The sequence below is a fragment of the Megascapheus bottae genome, chromosome 11, assembly GCF_031878675.1.
Source record: "Megascapheus bottae isolate mThoBot1 chromosome 11, mThoBot2.hap1, whole genome shotgun sequence".
NCBI classification, from domain to species: Eukaryota; Metazoa; Chordata; class Mammalia; order Rodentia; family Geomyidae; genus Megascapheus; species Megascapheus bottae.
The window spans coordinates 37,148,232-37,173,327 of record NC_143519.1 but is presented as its reverse complement, the minus strand read 5'-3'; the positions used below and the strand labels follow the sequence as shown (position 1 = coordinate 37,173,327).

The following is a 25,096-nucleotide window of genomic DNA, read 5'->3' as shown; positions in this document are numbered from 1 at the left end:
CATCCTTCCTGATTAGTATTGTGTTATAGAACATTATAAACTTTTTATATAAAGTATCTCATATGTTTTCTTCTTTAAGATAATGAACAGCAAAAATAATTATCCTATATGTATGTACTTGATTTCTTTTCAATTTTATTCTCATGTATGATTGAAGAATCAGCTTGATATATCAAGTAATTTGGGATTATATTACCTTGAAAGTTTAAAAGTAGTGGTTTATTTTCTTTTTTCTTGCTCCTTAGAAATCTATTGTATTTTATTGTCAGGGTGATATATAGAGAGTTTACAGTTACATTCATCAGGTAGTGGGTACATTACTTCTTGAACAACTCTAATCTTCTCTGACTTAAATTAAAATGAAACAAAAATAATCCTCATGTTTGTCCCCATAATTTGAGTTTGTTTTTGTCTACAATTATTTGGAAAATTTATCAGTGTGGCTTTCTGTGTCTTTTTTATTCCTGATGATACTGGACTCACCATAAATCTCCTCCCTCTAGATGAACTCTTTATGCATAGAAATATATGAAAATATACCATTTCTATTTTCATCTATAAACAGCTAGATACTTTGTATTATCAGTTGCCTTATTCCAAATAATTTCCCCCCACACCCCACTGATCGTGAGGCTTGAAATCAGGACCTGGGCACTGTTCTTGATCCTCTTTGTGTTCATTTCCAACATTTTTGAGCAGTTTGTTGGCAATAAAGTCTCTCAGACTTTCCTCCCTAGGCTAATTTTAAACAACAATTCTCAAGTCCAGTAGGAAGGATTCCAGGCATAAGCCACCTGAATCAGGCTCCTGAGTTATCATTAAACTGTAATAATATGTAATGATATGAATGACTAATATTTGAGATTTATGTAAAGAAGAAATTTGAAGTGATAATCTGTCTTTCGAGTAAATATGTAGAAATGATTTATTCAGAATAAAAATAATATTAAATGTCAGGTAAATAATAACTCATAATAATCTAAAAATGACACTATCATATGTAAATGTATAGAAATTTATGTAAGGCCATGATTTCATCATTAAATAGTATTGTTATTGTCCAATAAATATCTTTCACTGCTGTTGTTGCATTTCTCAGGCTTAAATTCATGGTATGGTTGCTTTATCACTCAATGTGAGCTTTCTACCACTTGAACAACAATAACAGAAAAACAATCTTGTTTCCATTTCTTGTAGTTCATTTTAATAAATATTGCTTTATATGACCAGGTGCACATAGGCATTGTACTTTTCTCATCACCTCTCAAGTCCTTTTTATCATCTAGTCTATTTACTTGTAATTTTACTAGCACATTTTAGCTACCACAAATGAGGGAAGCCATGAAATCTATGTTTCTTTGGCTCTGCCTTGCTTCAATTTATATAGTTTTTTCCCAAGTATTTCTGATGGCCAAGGTGCTTTTTCCTTTTACCTTCCTTGATTATGTGTCATTGGCAGAGGAGCGGGCACAGCAATGGAAGGGCAATGAACATCGCTATGCTAGTGGATTTAGTCTGTCCTTGTTTCTGGACAATTGGGTAAATGCCAAGTAGTGGAATTGCTGGGTCATAGGGGAGCTCTATATTTAGTCTTTTGAGTAACTGCCATACTGCTTTCCATAGTGGTTGAACGAGTTTGCACTCCCACTAACAGTGTAGTAGTGATCCCTCCTGGCCACATCCTCTCCAGCATTTGTTGTTATTACTTTTCTTGATCCTGGCCATTCTAACTGGAGTGAGGTAGAATCTTAGAGTTGTTTTGATTTGCATTTCTTTTATGACCAGAGTTGTTGAGCATTTCTTCATGTGTCTATAGGCCATTTTTGTTTCTTCTTCAGAGAAGACTCTCTTTAAGTCATTGGCACATCTTTTAATATGATGGTTGTTTCTTCAGAGATTAGTTTTGGAGTGAGTCAAGTTTTTGGAGCTGTTGATATACTTTAGATATAAGGCCTTTGTCCCTTGTATTGATAGTGAAGACTTTCTCCCACTATGTAGGCTTTCTAGTTAATTTGTTAGCTATGTCCTTTGCCATTAAGCTCTGCAGCTTAATGCAGTCCCACATATCCAGACTTTCTCATATTTTTTTGTGTTTCTTGGTCCTTACTAAGAAAATTTTGACCTGTGCCAAGGAGACCTTGTGTATCTCCTATTCCTTCTTGTAAAGTTTTCAGTGTATCTTTTTTTACCTCCAGGTCTTTGATCCATTTGGAATTAATCCTAGTGCAGGGTGACAAAAAGGATCCAACTTTAGTTTACTGCAGGTGCTTAACCAGTTCTGCCAGCACCACTTGTTGAAGAGGCTGTCTTTCTTCCATTCTATTTTTTTTCAGCTCCCTTATCAAAATCTAGGTGTCCATATGTCTGTGGGTTTATATCTGGTGCCTCAGTTCTATTCCATTGGTCCTCGGGCCTCTTCTAAAGCCAGTACCAAGCAGTTTTGGTCACTATAGCTCTGAAATAGAGTCTAAAGTTTGTTATTGAAATTCTTCCTGTGCTGTTCTCTCTGCTAGGAATTGTTTCTGCTTACAAGGTCTTTTATTGTTCCATATGAAATTTTGGATTGCAAATTCTATTTCTTTAAAGAATGACATTGGGATATTAATGGGCATTGTGTTGAATTTGTAGATAGTCCTTGGCAAGAGTGTCATTTTCATGTTTTCTGAGGTATGATGAACTTGTTATATTTTCATTTAATTAGTAAAGTTCAAATATGATAGGCTGTACACAAGATTTAATTTTATTCCCAGGAATTCACCCCAAGTATTTCAGGATATTTGCTGGATCAATAGTTTTTTTTTAATTTTATTTTATTGGCAAGATAATGTATAGAGGGGTTACAATTACATTTGTTTATCAGTAGGCACATTACTTCTTGCACATTGATACCCCTTCTCATATTTTTGTCCTCGTTTCTCTTTCCCCACCCCTCCTAATCATCTTGTTTTCTCCCTTCCCTTCCCTATTTCAAATAATGAAATAAATGTGTGTAACATATACCAGGTACCAAAGTCAGATACAGTAACAACATGAGATTAATCATAAGGGCAAAAAAAGAGAAGGGAAATAACATAGTACATTAAGAACAACATAGTCTTAAGAGCCTGGACTGTCTTTGAACCCCAATCCTCAGATCCCAGGCTCCTGATTAACTAGGTGTAAGCCACTGGCATTCAGCTTCTAAGGGTTTATTTTTATTTAGTTAGTTCTTAATCAGGGCTGTGTTTAATGATCACCAAGTGCAATCTAAAATACAATGATGCCTCAACTGTCTAAATCAGATTTTCTAAGAGTAGAACCTAGGAAGCATTACTTTAAAGAAGTCTCCATATGAATCTAATGTATAGCCAAGTGTAGAAGCACCAAACAAATCCCTTACGCCTCATTATTTTCCTTTAGATTGAGACTGAAAATGAACTTGAGAAAGAAAACATGACCTTGAGAGAAGCTGGAAAACTTGCTTAGTTCTTTTAAGTTCAAGTAGAGAGAACAATTTTGAAAAATGTGGCAATGAATGATACTCTAAGAATTACTCTGCAAGTCTCAATTATTTTTTTATAGTTCCTCTGCATTTCCCACATTTCCATAGCATACCCAGAAGCAACTCTGATGTATCTTTTGCTCGTCCACTGAGTAAAAACAATATTTTTATTTTTTCCCAAATTGTTTCTTTCCCCACAGTCTAAACACAAAAGATGGAAGTCCTTATGTTACTATTTTAAGCAGAAAAAAATCTTGCAATTATATACATAAAAGATCATGTTACCTGAAGCAAAATCATGTATCTTTCTGGCTTATGTTCTCTAGAAAGCTATTTTGATTATGGGTTCTGTAGCATAACATCCACTTTCATCTAGAGAGGAGAAAACCCATGTTTTATTCAGGTCTGTAATGACACTTAGTCATCAAAGCAACAAAAAAATCATGTCTATCAGTTATTCCAAGGATATTGAAACATTCTTTATATCTAGCTGTTCATCTTGGCAACATTCTTGGAGGGCGTCTTTTGATAGTTGATTATCATTTGAAGTGGCAGGAAGCAGATGACTTCAAACGAAGGAGCTCCTTCAGCCAGAAATATTAGTTTTGGAAAGATGTTTCTGTTTTAAAATACATCTATGTCTGTGGGTTATTACTAAATGAACTTGGGAAAATAGTAATGGAATACACACACACACACACACACACACATACACACACATATATATTAGGAAAAGAAAAGGGATAGTATGATAAAAAAATTGGGGAAATAGTGCTAAGTATTAGCACTGTTTGCAATCAAGTAGAAATATACCAAAGGTAAAATTTGCGAAGAAAGGGAATTATATAAATATGTATACATATATACATATACATACACACGGATATATATTTACATATGTACAATCAATGTATTTCCTTTCAAAATGTTCAACGCTCTTATTACATAATAAAGGTCTCTCCAAAGGGAGAAGGAAAACTGGCAAGAAGACAAAGAATTTTGCCTTCTTTAAACTCAAGTAGTCTAATTTTGATTTGTTCTCATATAGGTGTTATATATAATCTTAAATTTCATAGTTACTTAAGTACTAATCAGATAAGCACTTCATCGATTACAAAGCCATAAAGCTTAATACTGGCAAGTATTTCTTTCAGGTTCCCTATAATATAAATGTAATATATGTATTGATGGAACATTTTTCCTTATTATTATGTTTAGGTGATTGTACAAAGGAGCTGATGTTTAACAATGCCTTTCATGAATAAAATATATCTTTATCAATGTCACCTTTTTCAGCATCAATGTTACCAGTGACTGACACAGACAAGCAAATTATTAGTGTACTCTGTTCACCTCAAACACTGACTCACATATATAGACTTCTTTCATATCCTGTATTCTTCTCTGGCCACTATTTTCCCTTCCATTATTTATTCTTCTTTGACTCTGTTTTCAACCTCACTGAATACTCTTCTGTGTTTCCTACCTACTATGTGAGGAAAATTTGGATGAATCCAACTTCTCTTCAAATTATGATTCTGTGGCAATCTTTGCATCACTTGGCTCACTTCCAATGGGAAATATTGAAGAGGCCAATGAAAATAAATGCAGTTCAGAGCTGAAGGCAAAACTGCTAATGATCCTATTGTCTATCTTTCAGCCACTTCTAAAAGTAGCAATATAAAAGCCACTTCTTTGATTCTGCCTTTGGGTAACAATCAAACCAGAAATTGAAAAATATTTGGAAAATGTCTGTATTTGAAATGGAAGATAATCATGTTACAAGTATATCCAAAGTAAAATTATTACGTTAGAAGTCACACAGCTGCGAATGATTTCCATAACTGCAGCTGGGTACACATCTGTTAGTCTAACTTCCCTGACAAAATTCTGGTTTTCTAATGACCTAGGCACTCTAAAATTTAAACCACAATAAACTCTCTGAAGGACTACAAAAGAAATCACAGAGCTGGATTTACTTCAAGCCGTCATCTGCTCAGTCCCTGTCTCAACCTGATGGGCAACAGAACTATCTTAACTCCAGGAAATGAGATGAGAAGAGATGAAAATTTAATTAGCTCCCTGTGTTTCTACTGTAAGGATTTTATCCGGCCGTATCTATGTATTCCATGATTTTATTTGCTCCTTTTTCCTACAGGTTGTTATCAACAATTATTTCTTGTATTAAAAAAATTGATATTTAACTTTTTTCGTTGCCCATATGTTGACAATTACCCTTGAAAATACCCGAGGCAATCATCCAGTATTCTTTTCATGAGATCTATTTATTTCTTTCTGTTTTTTTTTTAATTTTTTTGTTGTTTTTTGCTGTTGTTTTGTTTGTGTTTTGTTTTTTGTTATTGTTTTGCTCAGTCATTGAACTCTGGGCTTGGGCACTGTCCCTGAGCCCTTCAACTCAAGGCTACTGCTGTACCATTTGAGCCACGGTGCCACTTCTGGTTTTCAGGTGGTTAATTAAAGATGAGTCTCATGGACTTTAGTGCCTGGGCTGGTTTTGAGTGGAGATCCTCAGATCTCAGCCTCCTGAGCAGCTAGGATTACAGGCATGAGCCACCATACCTGGTTCATGAGATACTTTTCTTATTATGCTTAAAATAAGAATCCTTTCAATCCTCACATATGATATTGCTGGTTAGTCCTCCAACTGTATTGTCTTTATCTATTTTCTAAGAAATTTAACATGGAAACATTTTCTCTCTTATTTGCTTTTTTGATTTTTTTTGGAGGGGGGTTAATTCCTGAGCATTTCAAAGCATTATCCTAACATCAATGAACTTGATGACTATTGTTAAAGTACAAAATTACTAAATCTGTATTTAGTGAAAGCAAGCATGCTAGTTTCTATGAGTATGGTGTCATTTAATTGATTATTTCACTAGTTTTATAAATGTAAACTAATATTACTCTGTAAATACCAACTTGACCATGTTTCTAATATAAACAATTTTGAATTTGAAAAATAATTTTTATGACATAGCTGAGACCAAAAATGATATTTTATTTCAATAAAACAATGTATGAGTATAACATATATAAATTTTTTTCTTCTGAGAAATATTACTAGAAATTACAGGCATATTAAAATGATGATTTTTAAAACATGTAAATACTATAACAATATAACAATCTATAAGTGCTCATGTGTTCTAATTCTACATGACATTTAAACTAGTCTAGAAGATTTGATGATGATATTAGATGAATTGAGATAGATCACTCTTGAGTATTTGGGATATTTTAATTTAATTTTGTAGTATTAATATAAATGGTGTTGAATCTGAGTTATAATCTTATAAAAAAGGTATTAACTCTTTGAATATCATCTATCAGACACTGCTCTGCTTACTCTTATCCAACTCCACAATTATTTCTTCATAGATAATTCAAAACATAATTTGCTAAGAGTCATACAGAAATTCGGAGCTTCATTAGATTTAGATATTCTATGGTTTTAAAAAGTACTTTAAGTAGCTGGACACAGGAGTTTCCATTCAACAAAGCAGTTTATGAATACAATGAACCTTGAATTATGTTACCCTTTCCAACCCATTCATCCATCCCTCTCAACCCACCCCTTCCTATACATTTCATAATTTGGTGAGATGGATAAATTGAACTTTGAATTTTAATGCTAACTCATATGCAGGTTTTTGTAGTTATTTCAGTGTGCATAGTATGATTACATTGAACCACTGCTTACAGTTAGATGGAGCAAGCACAAGTGACTCAGGTTATTTCTCCTCTTTGTGTTCCAGTAAGCAGTCTACCACTTACCATGTTTCAAGCCCTATTTCTCTGCTTGTCATTTTTTTGCTAGATTCTTTCTTAGGCCATTGACACTACAATTTCATGCAACTGGAAAGTGATGCTAAATTCTTCTTTTAACATTTAGTTTTAATATATATCACAAACCAAGTAGGTATACCACAAACTTGATAAATCCACAGAGTTTGTTTATAGATTTTTCTTTGCTTTCCACATACATACTCAGGCTGCTGTTTGATACAATTGTTGGTTCTTCTTTTCGTATATTTGAAAGGTCTATTTCTTATTTTAGTTTAAACCTTTCCAATGTAATTTCAAAATAGTGATTATAGAATTCCTCTTTTTCCTAAATAGTTGAAAAGGTATAGAAGGAATGAAGGACTCCTAAAAGGACAAGTTAATTATGCAAATTTAGAATAGAAAAATTGATTTAGAGTTTATTTCAGTTGCAGCTACTTATTTTATAGAGGCTTGCTTTGTTCTTGTCACAATGCCTGCTTTATTCCAAAAACTACAAAGCAAATAAATCAATAAATCAAAGCAATTTCTATAAAATTCTGGAAAAAGTCTACAAGACTTCTTAGTGACACACACAATCTTACTGTCTTCTGAAAAACATCCTGGTTCGATTAATCAGAATTATTCTGCATGCAGCCTTTATGATGTTATTTTGCTATTGTGAATATATGCATTTAATTTATATTCAATGAGATATGCAGTAGAACCCTGGGCTTCAAGATTCACCATTTCTTTGGGTACATAGGCATGCATATGATTGGGACTTTAAGAGCTCAGAAAATATGATAACACTGAAAATAAGCACCTATGCCTACCAAGAAAGCAGCAAGGAGGTTACCAGGAAACAGTGACAAACTGTGTTATTTCTATTTGTTTGTCTCTCTTAGTATTGAGCAGACGGAGCACAGAATTTCCTGAGAGCAAGATTTATTCTCTTATGATAGTGATAGAACAGTAAACAAGGAAAGCATACAGAACCCAGAGGCTCCTTATCATATCTTCCTTACACAGACATATGATGTTTGCAACAATAGAACTTTAGGAAGTAAAATTAAAGCAGTTGTTAACACACAGGACTGATATTTATACTTCCATATTGGTTTCAATAGAAAAAGCATGCCCATAGTTTTCAGGTATTGCTATTATTATACATCATTTAGGATATACATATAGTAAGTAATCAAGCATTATTTACAAAGTAGTCTTAGATATGCTTGTTTACAAAGCTGTATATATATATACATATATATATATATATATATATATTTCCCCCCCTGAGGAAGGTAAAAGCTTTACCTTGTGAAAAGCAAATAAAACATTTCAGAATCATCACCATTATTCCACAATCTTCCAGATCTGTATTAAGAAAGAGGGACATAAAATTAAACACAGTAGGCATAAGTGGCTCTCTTCAGTAAGCTCACGCAAGTGGGGGAGAAAGAATCTACAAATTTAATCATAATACCTAGCATATTATATTAGAAGTGGCAGGGCATCCATACACTAGGAATAAGGACAACTATCAATAAAATATGAATCAGTGAAATGGGTTTTACTAAATAAATAACAAAACCAAAGTCTATAGGAATTCAAGACTATAAGAAATATTTCAGAGAATTATTTCAGAGAATTATACTACAAATGAGGTTCAGTTAACGAGTATATCCAATGTTTCATTTATTCTTTGTATTCTTTAAAGTAGGAAGGTCAGTGAGCTTTCCCTTGAGATATCTAGCTAAGCTCTGTTTGCATATGTCATCAGAGACAATTTTGTCATGCAGATGGCCCCCTAGTCTGGGCAGCTTGAGGAAAGTGCTCTTGTCTCCCTAATTAACATGCCCACAACTGTGCCGATTGCTTTGGTACAATTGAAACCTTCTGTTCTCTGACTTTTGATGAGCTGATTGTTCTAGAGGCAATACCTGCCTGCTTTTTTGGCCCAGGCATTGTTTTCTGAAAAGGCAGAATAAGACTGACAAATTCCTCTGTTAGGATGGAACATCATCAGGAGGAATTATCCATATTCAGCTACTCTACTTTAGACCTCAGTGATGGGAAGATAAAGTCTGTGTCAGTAGAGTGTAAACATTTCCCAGCAGTAAGTGAACAGGTGTAGAGTGTCCAGCTCAGTGAGAAGCTGCCAAGGCAATTTTTTCTTTGATGTTGGGAGTTCCCAAATCAGTAGCAGTGTTTAAAGAAACAAAGTTGCCAGGATCTTTACTCAACTCTTAAGAAAGATTAGCAGCAATTTAGATGCTGACATAGAGTGTAAATTAGAACATCAGACGATACTGGAATAATAAATGTTAAAATGTATGCCAAATTATAATTAGCATTCAAAAAGGAAAGATATGTTAATAAAGCCCAAATCCCCAAACCACCTTTGTGCATGTAATTGTGTGGAATGTAATGGGATGGGCAAGATTTAGTAGCTTTCAAAAATCTTTCTTGACTGAAAGTGATGTAGACAGTTTTAGTGCCTTGAGCTATGGTAAATATATCACTTTGATTTCTAAATGACTAAAATAAAGAAAACATTTTCAAAATTGGAAATTCTCAGGTATTTATTTGAAAGCTCTTACATGGCAGATAGCTGAAGTTCCACATAACTTGTGGCTAGAATGAAGAGGGAAAAATCAGTGACATCAATATTTCATCGTAAACCAAAATTTAGTGGTTACACCTGTAATCCCACCATTTGGGAGGCTGAGGTAGGAGGAGAAATTTAAAGCCAGTTGACCCTATATATCAAGGCATTCCCAAACAACAGCAATAGTACAAATTTAATTCCATAATGGATTTGAAAAGAAATGCTTTTTTTAGTTTGTTAAAGAAATGTTTTTAAAACAGGACATCTCAAATTTGGGAGTTAACATTTGGACAGGGTTATTCTTCAATCCTTGAGATTCTCCTATGCATTGTGGAATGTTTACCAGCATGTTAGGATTCATACATCAGATATTAATACTCAGTCTCAAAGCTGTAACCACTAGGGGTGTCTCTAGACATTGCCCACTGTCTGTGTCTTGGTCAGTAATTCTAAGAGTTGGAAAGAATTTGTTTTTCTACAGCCAACTTTCAATAGAGCATTGTGTGTGCTTACTGGATTTTTATCTTAGCAAGTTTATATAGTTCAGATATAAACCTCTCACATGACTAGACACCCAAAGGGTATAAAATGTAATAGGAGAAAGACCAACGGTAGGTAGGTAAAACCTGAAGGAAAAATGCAACAGCAGAGGTCTTAGAAACACATATCCAAAAGAAGAAGCCAATACAAGCTCATGTCTCCTGAGTCATTACAGAACAACCAAAAGTAGAAAAGGAGTATTCCTTGTCAAGATCCCCTAAAACCTTCCAACAACATTCAGTTACCCTGTAAAACTATGAGATATATCACTTACGCAAATCTCATGCTACTGGTAAGAGGTCAAAGAAAGTGCCTTCAAGGTCCAGTGAGACTAATATCCCTCTTATGTCAGAGATATTTTATAGTCAAAGGCACCAGGTGCCAGCAATATATATCACACCCCATTATGCATTTGGTCAATATTAGAGATGTAGCCTATAATGTAAGATTTGTTGTTTTAAAATGTTTTCATTGTTAAAAATAATTATTATAAATGTAATATGCAGAGGGGTTATAGTTACATAAGCCAGGTAATGAGTATATTTCTTTTGGGATCGTGTCTCCTCTTCCTTCACTCTCCCCTAGTATTTCCCTCCCATCCCTATTCACAAGTTGTATAGCTCACTTTCAGCAACAAAATGTATCATTACACAGAAAAAAAAATCCTCAGAGCTGTTATGTCATTCCTCAAGTATCTCTTTGCCTTTGTGAATGCCATTTATTCCTGTCTGTCAGATTATCAACTTGAATCATGACACTTTAATTCAGTTTTCTCAGAAATCAGAAAACAAGAAATATCGGGACCATCAGTTCAAAATATAGGCTTGAAGTCTCCTTATTATAGTCACACTCATATAAAAATAATCTATGATATCAACTTGGGCTGTTTTTATTGTCTCATCTATGGGAAGGCTATTTATCCAAACTCTGATGAATTCCATCATCCTGTGTAAATTTATTTCCTAGGGAAGCCATAGCAGCAAGTGGTATTGGGTAGTTCAGAAAAAAAAATCCTAGAAGGACAGAATTCCAATTTGGGGATAGGTTTAGTTCTTTCTGGAGCTCCCAAGGGAGAAAGTGTCCTCTATCTCCTTTGCAGTCTTTGATACGTAGCAACAACACTATTTGTTCTTTGGTTTTCAGGTTAATCTCTTCCATCTCAATTTTAATCCCCATATGCCACACTTCACTGACTCTCTGTCCATCTTAACATGACTTCTAAATAAGGTAAGGATACCAGTCATTTTATTTAGAAACATTAAAGAAGTTTATGGCATCATTTACACTAATTTTAACTATAAAGACCTCTATCCAAATTTCATTTACATGCTGATGTTCCAATTTTAATATGAGATGATATGTCAAATTGCTAGCTTTGATCAGTGGAATGTCAGCGAGGTTGTCATGTATGATTCTGAGCACAAGTTTTTTTTGTTTTTTTTTCTTTTTTCAAATATATTTTACTATTATTGTAAATATGATGTAGAGGGGGTTACAGTTACATCTATCAGATAATGAATACATTTCTTTTTTTCATAGTTTTTATTGCAATTAATAGAAGGGTTACATTATATTCACCAGATAGAGGGTGCATTACTTCACATACATTGATACACTCTCATGTCTTGGTCCCCATTTCTGTGACAACATAGAAAAGAGATACACTAAGGAGTTTAATTTACTAATGAAGAGGTGAAAAACAATGTGGATGGAGCCTGGATTTGTTTCTGGTTGCTGCACCAGAGAGGATACTGCAAGAATGATGAATTTAGAAGAAAACTGATTCGTCAGCAGAATCTAAACAAAAGAAAGAGTGCACAAACTTGGAGGGTTTTCTGCATTGGAACAAAGTTTGATCCTATTTGCTTAAAATGTGCAAAACTGACAAAACAGTAGAATAAAAAAAGGTGACATAAAACTGAAGATTAAGGATAAATACTGAGAATATATTTTGAATATCCATTTAGCAACATTTTGATGGACTTAATCTTACATACCAAATTCTTTCCAGTGGAAAAATATATATCTCAGAGAAAACCAATAAAGATATTTCTTCCCTACAGAAACCATTTTTTTGTCTTAAATTACCTAAATTATGTGTAGGAAAGAGACATAGCTCAAAAGGAGATAGTTGGTATATGTACTGCCATGTGAGTCTTATTGAAATCAGTCACATAACAGACTTGTTAACCTTAGGAGAGGTTAAATGAACAAACCAAACCAGAAACCCAAACCATTTAACAGGTTGAATACTAATAACAGAGGTTGGAACCACAAAAGTAGATGTATTTTCAGCAGGCGGAAATCAGCTTCAACTAGTTCAATTAGGGTCAAGAAAACACTTCAACCTTGTGATCGATCCTATTTGTTGGTTGATTCAGTTGTTTTTGAGACAGAGGCTTGGAATTTACAAACCTCTTCTGTCAGTATATCTAGTAATTTTAATTACTAGATACTGTGCACCACTTCTCCTAGACCCACTGAAACATACTGACTGACAAAATCATAGTTATTTTAGCATAAGACTAAGTTTAGCTACACCTGAAATCATTGCCATTTTTTCTCAGCAAATATATATTACTCTCTGGTCATTATAGGTCAATATCCATCATCTCTAATCCATCTGAGAGATATCTGCATTTTTCTTCTACATAGGAATTTTCATAGTTTGAACTTTGAATGGTTTGTAATTTCTTTAAAAAATCAATTGTGTCCCAACATATATAATAATAGAGTGTAGAAAAAGTTTTAGAGGTCTTTCACATGCAAGCTTTAGTAAAATTTAGAAAGTATCATTTTTTTCAATGTGTCACTGTAAATTAAAGCCAGGATTTCACTTTCTAGTTTATTTTTTCCTGCTCAAAAGCAGTGTTTCTCATCAAAGCATGCTAATTTTAGCAGCAGGTCCATTAGAATATTTCAAGTAGGACATTTGTGTAAATTGCGCCCACAATCCTCATATCAATATGTTGTTTCACGTTGTTAAGACTGACTGAAGCTGTGTATGAATCCAAATCTTCTTCACAGTGTCAGACATAATAAGAAAAGAAAAGAAAAGGCAATAGTGGGGAACAAAACACAGGATTCCTACTATATTGCCTATAAAAGCAAGTAAATCTGATCTTAGAACAATGCACACTCTTGATGCAGAGCTATAAACTCACAGAAGGGAAAACTATTTGACAATCAAAGCAGAAATAAAAAAAATAAACATCAAATGTATAAATAAATGGAAGTAAGAAATTGGTTGTAGTTCAAATACAGAATTCCACTCAGGTTGCGTTTTCAAATGTTGGAAAAACATGTCATCTGCATGCTAGTGTGCTGATCAACTAGGATGATGACACAAAAACCACCCAGGTGAAGTGTATGCATGAAATAGCTCATTAATAACACGAAGTGTGGCTTTTTATTTTATTTTTAGGTATATCTCTGATAAGTTCTTTTTTTTCGAAAGAAGCGATGAGTAACTGATCCAACAGTGAGTCACTTAACCATAGACTAAAAACACATATTCAAGCTGTAAAAATAAGTCTAAAAAGAAATCAGAAAGATATCAGTATAAGGAGAAATACCTGAAAACACTGGAGAGATATCTAGAGTTTGATCAAATTGCCTGCATTGAAAATGATATGCTTGTGCTGGGAGTGTGGCTTAATGGTAGAATGCTTGCCTATCATTCATGAAGACCTGGGTGCAATTCCTAAGTAGCACATAAACAGAAAAGGCCAGAAGTGGCTCTGTAGTTCAAGTGGTAGAGTGTAGCCTTGAATGGAAAGAAGCTCAAAGACAGTGCTCAGGCCCTGCTTTCAAGCCCCAGTAATCAGGGAATCAGTCAGATGACTGCAATAGTGATGATGAAAAATGGAGAGAAGAAGGAATGATAGAAGAATTAGATGATGGAAGAGACACAGATAAATAAATGGGCTGAAATATTCATAATACCTTGATGAAAGGAAAATTTGTGAAGGACAATCCTGAAATGCTATATTTTATCTTGAGAGAAACTTGAGCATGTTAAAAGCACTAATAAGATAAGGCCTGACTAGAGCCATGAAAACTGAGGGGGGTCACGTTCCTACAATTAGTTTCCTTCAGAGTTTAATACTGGATAAATGAGGAACTACTGATTCTAAATTTCAGAATGTGCTGACATATATATCACCACCTATGAATATCCTCAAGAATATTTAATTATCTTGTGAAAAGCTAGAAGTTGTTCTGTTTTTGTTTTTATCAATGTTGCTTAATAGCAGTGAAGGATGATATGATTGTGTTGATTGGGGAAAAATGTTCAACATGTAAAAATGCTTAAATATTAGAAATACTATTATTAATCTTTTTAATAGCTTCCCTAGCAGCTAAGATCCATTGTGGTGTGTTATTATGTGTTTCTGGACACTAAGGGATTTGTACATTCAATAGAGCTCTACCATATATAGTGCTCTGTAATTCAGCACATAAAGGAGATGGAAACAATAATATACTAGTTCTAGTTTCCAAACACTCCTGTGAAGAGAGAAGGGAGGACGCATTGGCGACAATTAAGATATATTAGAGGGTGCAGGATTGAAGAATATGAAAGAGAGATGTGATCTGATGTTATCCAGTCTCTGTGAGGTAAGAGGGGGAATTGCTGAGAATGAGTGTGGTGGGGTGCAGTGAAAGGGCATAAAGGTGAGACTGAACTCCTAAACTAGCTCATTTAGGACAAAAGCAAGGCAAACAAAGTTGATATACAGATGGCTATAGAGTAATTTGGAAGATCCAGTGGTAAAGCCACTATATCTATATGTATTCTGATAACATATATACATATATATACATATATACACATATATTATCAGAATTCAATACTTGGTAGTGATAAGAGCTTGCCAATGACAAAATGATGTTATATGGATACTGCATCTGACATGCTAGTAAACGAAATGAGTCTGTTTGTTGCAATGCTGACAGTCATAATGAGAGCACATCCAACTGGGGTTAACGTTCAGATTCTCTTTCATGTCTAAGTTATAATTTTCAATGGAATAAGTAATTGGACTTAGTTTTCTATACATCTTAGCAATATTTTAATAGCAAAATATCCTAGCAATAGTTCAGTAGAGATATTCATCTCCTCCTAGTATTCTAAGTATATCTACAGGCTCTACTTGTGTTCTTTCTCCCCTGTCCAACTTACCCGCTTGTCTGATTCTCTTGTAATCATATTTTCAGTTTGGAGCTTAACATTTGTCTCCCATTTCAACTAATTCATAAGGTAAGTCCTCACCAGCAAAGTGATTATATTTAGATATGATGCTTTCAGGAAATGAATACGCATGAAAAATAAATATTTAATTAAATAAATATAATTAGAACAAATTGTGAGGGTCAGACCCTGTTATTCCCACGATGTGAATAATTTTATAAAGGTAGAAGAACAGATTATTTTATCTCTTCCCCTGCACTTATCTCTTCCCCCCCTCTTTTTCTCCAGCTTCTCTCCTTCCTCTTTCCCTCTTCTCAATTCCTTCCCTCCCTTCTTCCCTCTCCCCGTTCCTCTTTTCTTTTCCTCCTATCTTTTACTTTTGAATTCTCTGTTCTCCTTTCCCTTTTTCTGCCAGAAAGAATACAGTGAAAAGGAAAATTCCTGAAAGATTTCTGTCAACCTTTACTGATATTCATTGGAAACTACCCATACCTTAATCTTGGACTGTCCAGCCTCCAAAATTTTAAATAATAAATATCTGATATTTTAAAACCACCCAGTCTATAGTATTTTGTTGAGGCAGTCTGAGCTGGCCTACATGCTAACTTTCACTTCCACATATTCTCATGAAGATAGTATTTGGGGTATATTTCACTATTAGAAAAGGGTTTCCCTTTGTCTTCTTCCTGATGTACATTCTGTTTTAAAATGCTGTACCTTCTACCTTGTAAGTAGAAACTTTGTAGTGGTGACAAACGAAAGATTGAACTGAAGCAAAGAAGAGAAAGAGGGAGAAGGAGAGGGAGGGAGGGAGGGGGAGAGAGAAAGAGAGAGAGGAGAGAGAGAGAGAGAGAGAGAGAGAGAGAGAGAGAGAGAGAGAGAGAGAGAAAGAGAGAGAGAGAGAGAGAGAGAGAGAGAGAGAAGAGAGAGAGAGAGAGAGAGAGAGAGAGAGAGAGAGAGAGAGAGAGAGAGAGAGAGGGAGAGAGAGAGAGAAAGAGAGAGAGAGAGAGAACTAACTTGACTGACTTAATGAAAGATCACATGACCAAAATGACTGGAAGATAATAAATATTTACTGGGTTGATTCATTTTAAGGAAGTGTGCTCCTCACATCCTAAATTATGATAGGAAAATTTTTTCCCAACTTGGCAAAAGTTTCGTGCTAAGGAAAAGAGATAGAGTTACTTTGCTTGGTGGATATATTTGAGAAGATGATTCTCAAGTCTTGAAAGATATTTCTGGGCTGTAAAAATCTTTGGTATTTTTTTAAGAAAGGATTTACTTCTCAAGGGGAAAAGAAATAATTCACATTGACAACTTCTAAAAAGTAACTGCTCCACACAAAGGGAGGTCAGGGACCCAGAGTGAGAAAGGACACAGTGTAAAGTTTAGGGCAGCCAGAGAGAAGTAAAGCCTTTTTTTGTCAGGAGATTCAGGAAAGTACTTTGCTGGAGTTTCATTACTTTTTTGAAAGATTGCCAATATCCTGAATCTTGACTGTTTTGACAGATTGATTGATCAATCAATATATCGATCAATAGAATTTAAAAGAGAGCATTGCATTTTCTTCCATTTGCAATATTATTTAAAAGAATTCTGTTCTTTGGCTTCTTAATACACACATAGATTTCTTTTTCTGAGCTTATAATTATTTTCAGCTTTCTGTGATGTTGAACTTTCTTCCAGAATATGTTTTGGTGTAAATAGTATTGATTTTATTGTGATTGGGATTCTAATGAGCCAAAATAATCTATCATGAGAACTCAAAAAAAACCTGCTAGGTAAAAAAATCAATAACACCTGTATATATATAGTTATGAAAAAGCACCTGCCATACTTTTAAACATAAGATGTTTGGGATACTAAGAATAAAGGCATCTCATTGCCTGAGATCATCAAACAAGAATAAGTTGTTTCTGACAGGTTAATTTAGGTGATACAGGACTCAAACAAGGGAAAGCTTTCAATTACTTACAATTGTGATGACACAGTTTTCTACAGTGTTATCCAGTCAAGAGTCCTAGAAGTAAACCATGTTACACAGTTTAGAAAGTAAAGTAGCATAAATCTCAGTCTTTTTATTTATCTTGTTTGTTTAGAAGTATTCCTTAGGATGTGTAAATTAATTGACTAAAGCTCATATTTTATACACAGTGCAAGGTAATGCAATGAAGCCACTTTGCTTCATTCCCTTCCACATGACTTAGACACTTGGTATCAATCGATAGTTATGAGTCAAGAGATTCAGTTACTGATTTTTCTCATGGATTGACAGGGTTATCCTCTACCTGCTTGAGGAATCTGCTAGTTATTTTCTCTTTTCTTCTTGGGATTCAAGACCTAGACACAAACTAAGTACATGCGACATTCTCACAATTGCCACTTTTCTACCAACTGAACCACACCTCCAAATACTGCTAATTCTTTGTTTCATAGATTTCCTTTTACCTTCAAATAAACCATTGACCTTTTGAGAGAGAGAGAGAGAGAGAGAGAGAGAGAGAGAGAGAGAGAGAGAGAGAGAGAGAGAGAGAGAGAGGACAGAGAAAGAATTAGGCATAAAGACACAATTTATTTTTATTAAATAAAATAAACAAGTTCCCATTGCTTATGATTAAACTCATGCACCAGGACCCATATACTAGGTTAGAATCAACCTGATGTCACTCATGCTCAAATCTCAAGTCAATGAGTTAAAAATAATCTGTTTGCCTCTTGGATTTGCCTACCCCAGCTAGCTTCAAACCTCAGTCCCCAGATCTCAATCTCTCTGAGTAACTAGAATTCTAAATGTAAGCAATTTATGCCAGTCTTGCCTATATCATTTGATATTAACCAATTATTATTTTAAGACTCATTTTGTAACCTAGAGCAGAAAGAACTCATAATCCTTTTGCCTTTGCCCCCTGATTATTGTGTGTTACAGGCACTTACTACTATACCTGTCTTAATTACTTTATTTTCAATGTATTTTCTCCTGTCTGTCTCCTGAGCCTACCTTATAAAGAATATAAGTTTGAATGAACAATATGAGTGTGTGTGTGAGTGTGTGTGTGTGTGTGTATGTGTGTGTGTGTGTGTGTATCAAGACTCCAGTTCCTAGCCTAGGCATTGGATTCTGTTCCACTTGTGCCACAGCTCCACTTCTAACAGTTTAGTTCTTAATTGGAGGTACGTGCATTATGGCTTCTTACTGTCTTCAGATCTCAACCTCCTGAATACCTAGGATTACAGGCTGGTGTCACTGGTTCCCAGCTTACTTTTCTTTATTTCTCCTTTTATAGGCTCTTTTCTTTCTATGATAAAACACTGCTCATTTGGCTCATTGCAATATCTTCTATAATGAAGGTTTTATGTAATGAAGGGTGGCTGAGTTATAGCCAATTAAGGTCTCAAAGTTGAGTTAATTTTGTCTTCTGACATCTTGTAGACATAAACTATCTGTAAATAAAAATGTAGGTGTCCTCCTGTGTATACTTCTGAGGACCACTGGGCGGTAGGGTACAGAATCACATCCATCTTTCTGGTTTTTCATTTTGGCTTTGAAAAGGGAGTTCACTAGGATCCCTGGCTCATCACTCATTGCACGCCTGGTGAGAGCTGTGCACACAATATCATTTTCTACATACGGAGAGCTGATGCTTCACTTGTCACCGGCGATTGAAAGTCGTCAGCTTTCATCAGTGGATCCTGACAACATGGAAAGAATGATTCACCTGAAGGAAGCTGAGTGCATAGCATTTCAAAAGTGATCTCTAAAGACTGATTATTTCTTGTCCTTGACACCCTGCCAAGGGCCAGATACATTGAGCATTTGGGATGTAATGGAGCCTACAAATCACTAGTTGCCTAGAGTCCCCCTTGGCCTGTGAGAGGATAACATGCTTGACTTTAGTTCCGTTTTTATTACATGTTATAAACTTTTGACGGCTCTGATGCACCTTGTCACTGATGCATCAGGATGAGACTCTGACAGCATGTCTGACCTGATTGAAATCAAGAACGCTCTATTAGATCTTATGGAAAATAATGGGAGTGTCTCTAATGTAGGAATGTGGGCAGTGGAATGTATTTCCTTAATCAGTGAAAAAGAAGTGGCATAGGTTTTTAGCAAAGCATTTTGATAGGAGTGAATGTGCTTCTGTTGGCTTGCAAAGTTTATCATTTATAGTACATGATAAAAGTCTATATTACATAATAAGAATTAAAGAGTCTGCAAGTCACAAGCTTAGCTTTCTGAGGGGCTCATTTTTCTCCTACTGTTAAATGGGTTGTGGTTGTTGTTATTTTGCTGCAGTTAATGTAAATGGTTTCTTAAGTACACAAGTGAAATCACAAAAGACTTATTATCAAAAAGAGATAAACTCTGCTTTTGTTATCTTACTATTCAAAGTGTTCACTTGATGGTATTTGAAAATCTCTTATGACTGCTTCATGAAATGCAGTTTTGAACAATACAATCTCATGCCATAAGAACATTATCGATGATAACACTGGTTTACACTGAAGAGATGGGATTGGGGATCAAACTGTTTTCATATTTTTCTTCTCCAAAGAAATTTACCTCTCATCAAAGCTAGTGTACAAAAAATAAGGATATTGTTTTAGCTACAGCAAAACCTGATCAAAGCTGCTAAGTACTTGGGAACCAAAGCAGACTGATTCTGTAAATTTTCAGAGCTACAGATAGTTTTCATTCAAATATTAAAAGACACAGCCCATCACTACTTAGCCTGACTATTTAGATATTTTGAAGAAGTTAAGTAAATAATTGTGTGCTTTCAAATGTAGGCTGATAAACCCCCAAATTTTTGCAATGCTCCTGCCAGTTTGGAATCAAATTTTCATTTTAAACACTTCCATGCAAAGGAGGTTCTTAATGTAGGCAGGGAAAACACTGTAGATATGATGTCGTTATCCTCAAAACTCATTCCTTTCCTTGTGTTATCTCTGCATGTGAGCAGTGCTAAGAAGAATATATATATATATATATATATATATATATATATATATATATACTGGAGTGTAACATAGATAAATTAGCAAACAAATTTTACGTGGGAAATATGATAGAGTCCCCAGTGGAGCCCTGAATACGATTTTAATATAACATGCAAACATTCATAACCCAAGAGTAGGGAAAGCTATTGGCTGATGGAAAATTACTAATGTGAAACATTAAAGGTAGGAGGAGTTTTATGAACAGAGCAAAGTGATTCTCCCTGAGGACAGGTAAGGTAATAAAGTATTGCTCACAGAAATTATTCAGAGCTGAGTAGTCTGTTCAGTTGTCAAAGATGATATGATACAAAGGTAAAGCATTCTCTCTACATTGTGTAACAGGATTATTGATAAAGTAAGGCAATACTTATAAGGAGAAATATCAATGTTAAAAGAGGGCTGAATAAATTTTTGTTAATATTTAACTGATTAGTCTTCATTAACCTATCATTTGTGTCTGCCAATTGTAACATTATTTCCTATTTTTCTTGCTATAAAATATTACTCTGAAAATAATTTGTCTACTGTAATCTTCAAATATCTCTAAATAGATTTATGTATGTCTAGTACCATACTGGAGAAATGTTTATGTGAATTATAAAAGTGATCTATGAACTATTTAAGAATGTGAAGAAGTTGTTGAAAACTTGGTTTTATGGTCAAGATTTTGTAACAGGTACTTAAACATTTTTGTTGAATAGCACTGATTCTTTACTTGGACACAAAATTATCTAAACCACAAAGCTTGCTTGGTGTCTCAGCCTCTATTTTGTATCTATTTCTTTGTCCCTAAACCATTCTCTCTTTTTGGACCTGTGTAGGAGTAGACAAGACCTTAAACTACTTGCTTGCTGAATGACTCATTATAACTAAATCTTACCTGTATAACCCCAAAACACTAGGTGTAGGCCACCCTGCCCTTCCTAAACTATATCCCCTCTACAATTCTGACCACCAGAAATTAGTTGAAAATACTTGGGACTAAAATTGTTTAATTGTATATGCTTCTATGCTTCTCCCCGCCCCCAGCTTTTGTTATTCTACTTAACAGTTAAAAGATTAAAGATGAACTAAAGTGCTTTTTTTTTTTAAATGTATGTGCTACCGAGGAATGGAATCTGGTTCTTCCTGCATATTATTAAGTAAGCACTTTACCACTAGGCCAAACTCCCAACACAAGTGCTGTCTTTTCATGGCTAACCATAAGGCTCTGATTTCAAGTAATGGTGATTGCCTCCCTAAAATAACTTTTTTAAAACTATCTGGAACCTTACAGCATATTTTTATAACTAATATTCCATATGACATCATGATTTTCAGATTCACTATCAAGGAACAAGGTTTAGAGTATCAAAAAGTTCTTTCCCTTATTTCCTCCCTTCTTTTCTCCACTTTATCTATATTCCTCTCTCTCTATTCCTGTCTCTTTCTCTCTTTCTAAACCACAGCTTAAATTCATGGGATTGTGTTATTGCTGAATGTCGGCTTATAGGTGATACTCTACCAGTTATGACACATCTTCAGTCCGCTCTTTTTCTTTGCTACTTAAAGAGGGAACCTTTTATGCCCAGGCTAATGTGAATCATAGTCCTTAACTCTCAGTCTCCTGTGTAGTTAGGATTATGGCTGCGAGCCACCACTACCATCAATAAACACCTTTCTTAGTATAGTAGTATATTATTGTGTAATAACTTCCTGTTAGTAACGTAGAGAATGAAACCTGATGGTGTTGATTAAATAATCCTATTTTATTGGAAAAATAGGATAAACTAACAAAATTACTAGATTTGAATAAAACCTTTGAGCCTGGGAATAAAAGGTACTCATTTTGTGAATTGTTATTCAAATCTATTTTGTATAGATGTGCTGCTTCTAAGAGTGATGGCATCCAAAAATAAATAATGTCTTCACATGGAAAAGGTTTAATATTTTAATTATCAAGCCATGGAAATAATGTGTGCTATTCATAAATACAAGCCTTTCTATATATGTGTGTTTATGTGTCTTTGCGTGTATGTTGACATTTTATTCAGATTTAATTTAGCTAATGAGTTAATTTACTTATTTCCCAAAGAAAGCAGTTTGTGCTACAGTTCCGCACATTTCATTCAGAGTTTCCTTTTTTTAGGTTTTATAATATTGCAGTATTATACAGTTAGAGGATGAAAGTCATAGTAACTTTAACACAGACTTGAAGTCAACTTGTATTCAGTGACATTCAGTGACCCAGCCTAATTTATATTATAAGTTGAACAAGAGATGCTAAAAACCTAGGTTTTTTTCCCTTGTCTTCTTTACTTGAAAGTATTATCATATAAGGCTATTTGTTGTTCAAATAAATCATTTAAAGCTATTTGTTGTTCAAATGATCTCTGGCGTGTTTGACACAGAATCATTTGCTGGTCCTGGCTAAAATAATCTTCAAGGTTTAGCCAAAGCAAATGAATTTGGTTGGCATTTTAAAAAGTTTTGGTAGCACTTAACTTGTATATAAGGAAGAGCATTGTGCAAATTACTAAGGCCAACTGTGAGAACTAATTGCATAACTGAGTAAGAAGAACAAATTGGAAGTCCTGAATATGGCACATTGACATAAATATTGACCTTCATGATACTTCTGATTCCATTATTACCTGCTATACTAATATTATCATTGTTCAGAAAAAAAGAAATTACAAAATCCATTCAGAATGGATATGAGGCTGAGAAAAATTTGTAGACTTGGATTTTAATTTCACTGAAGAGCAAGTAGGGAACTGAAACTAAAGTTTCATGTTCATCATAGATTTTCAATATGCCCCATCAAAAATGACTTTTGTGGACTTTGAACTTGCACCTTTTTTCCATTTGTGAATCAATACTGTAATGTCATATTTGCCTTATGTCAACTTGGGAGTCAATCCTTAATTACTCTTTACCCTAATTTCTCTTCTGTACTTTTACATCCAATGCATAAATTAATTGCAGGATTAATATTTTTCTTGTCTGTCAAAACAAACTGTTCCTTGAGGAAAGCTGGTGAGATTCTTTACTGGGTAGATGGATTTCATGTTTCAACTTGACAGATCAAAAGACGCCCAGATTAAACATTGTCCTAGGAGTATCTGTGACAGTATTTCTGAATGTGATAATCACCATATATCAGTAAACTCCATGAAGTGAGTTTCGTTCGCTTCACAAAGCTGATGTTAGCATATTTGTGGACTCAGCATTTCGAACAGAATAGAAGACGGACATAGGAGGAATTTACCTCATTGATTGCTCTGGAACACGTCATTCCAATCAAATATTTATTGTTTTCATTATTTTTTTACACTTTGCTATTATTAATTAAGATATTTTGAACTGAAGAAGAAGACTGGAGAAATGCAGCCCAACTGTTGGTAGGAATTCCTTTGGAAACCGGACAAAAACAGTACAATGTAGATTATAAACTGGAGGCCTACTTGAAGATTGCTAGGCTATATCTGGAGGATGATGATCCTGTTCAGGCAGAGGCTTGCATAAATCGAGCATCCTTGCTTCAGAATGAATCAACCAATGAGCAGTTGCAGATACATTATAAGGTATGTTATGCTCATGTTCTTGATTATAGAAGAAAATTCATTGAAGCTGCACAAAGATACAATGAGCTCTCTTACAAGACAAGAGTCCACGAAAGTGAAAGGCTAGAGGCCTTAAAACATGCTTTGCACCGTACCGTCTTAGCATCAGCAGGACAGCAGCGTTCTAGGATGCTGGCTACTCTGTTCAAGGATGAAAAGTGCCAGCAATTGGCTGCATATGGGATTCTAGAGAAAATGTACCTAGATAGAATCATCAGAGGAAATCAACTTCAAGAATTTGCAACTATGCTGATGTCTCACCAGAAAGCAACTACAGCTGATGGTTCTAGTATCTTGGACAGAGCTGTTATTGAACACAATTTGTTGTCTGCAAGCAAGTTACATAATAATATTACCTTTGAAGAACTTGGAACTGTTTTAGAGATCCCTGCTGCTAAGGCAGAAAAAATAGCATCTCAAATGATATTGGAAGGACGTATGACCAGATTGATGGAATAGTTCATTTTGAAACCCGAGAAGCCCTGCCAACATGGGACAAACAGATCCAATCACTTTGTTTTCAAGGGAATAACTTACTGAAGAAAATTATTCAAACAGCACCAGAACAAACAAACAGCACAAGCCATGGAGGCCCAGATGGCTCAGTGAATCCTTGCAGAACTTGTGTGCACACTATGTCCTTTCCATGTTGTGCAGATTGATTCCGCTGTCCCTCTGAAGCATTTGCATCATAACCTTACACATTGCACTCCCTTTTATGCTGGATTCTGTTTAAAGAGGATAATAGAGCAGAAAGTCCAAGCATTTAAACATGTAGTTCCCATATATTCAGGGTCTGGTATCAAGCTAACTCAGATGTCTTGAAAGCTTTTTCTTTAAACAGAGGTGAAATATCTGTGAATAAAAGGTTTGGGATTTGT

The 25,096-nt window shown here is 34.7% G+C and overlaps 1 pseudogene; it reads left to right on the top strand.

Annotated features, from left to right (window-relative positions):
* Positions 1 to 24,824, top strand: part of LOC150056903 (COP9 signalosome complex subunit 4 pseudogene) — a 155,594-nt pseudogene extending 130,770 nt beyond the window's left edge.
* Positions 24,825 to 25,096: the final 272 nt, after the last annotated feature.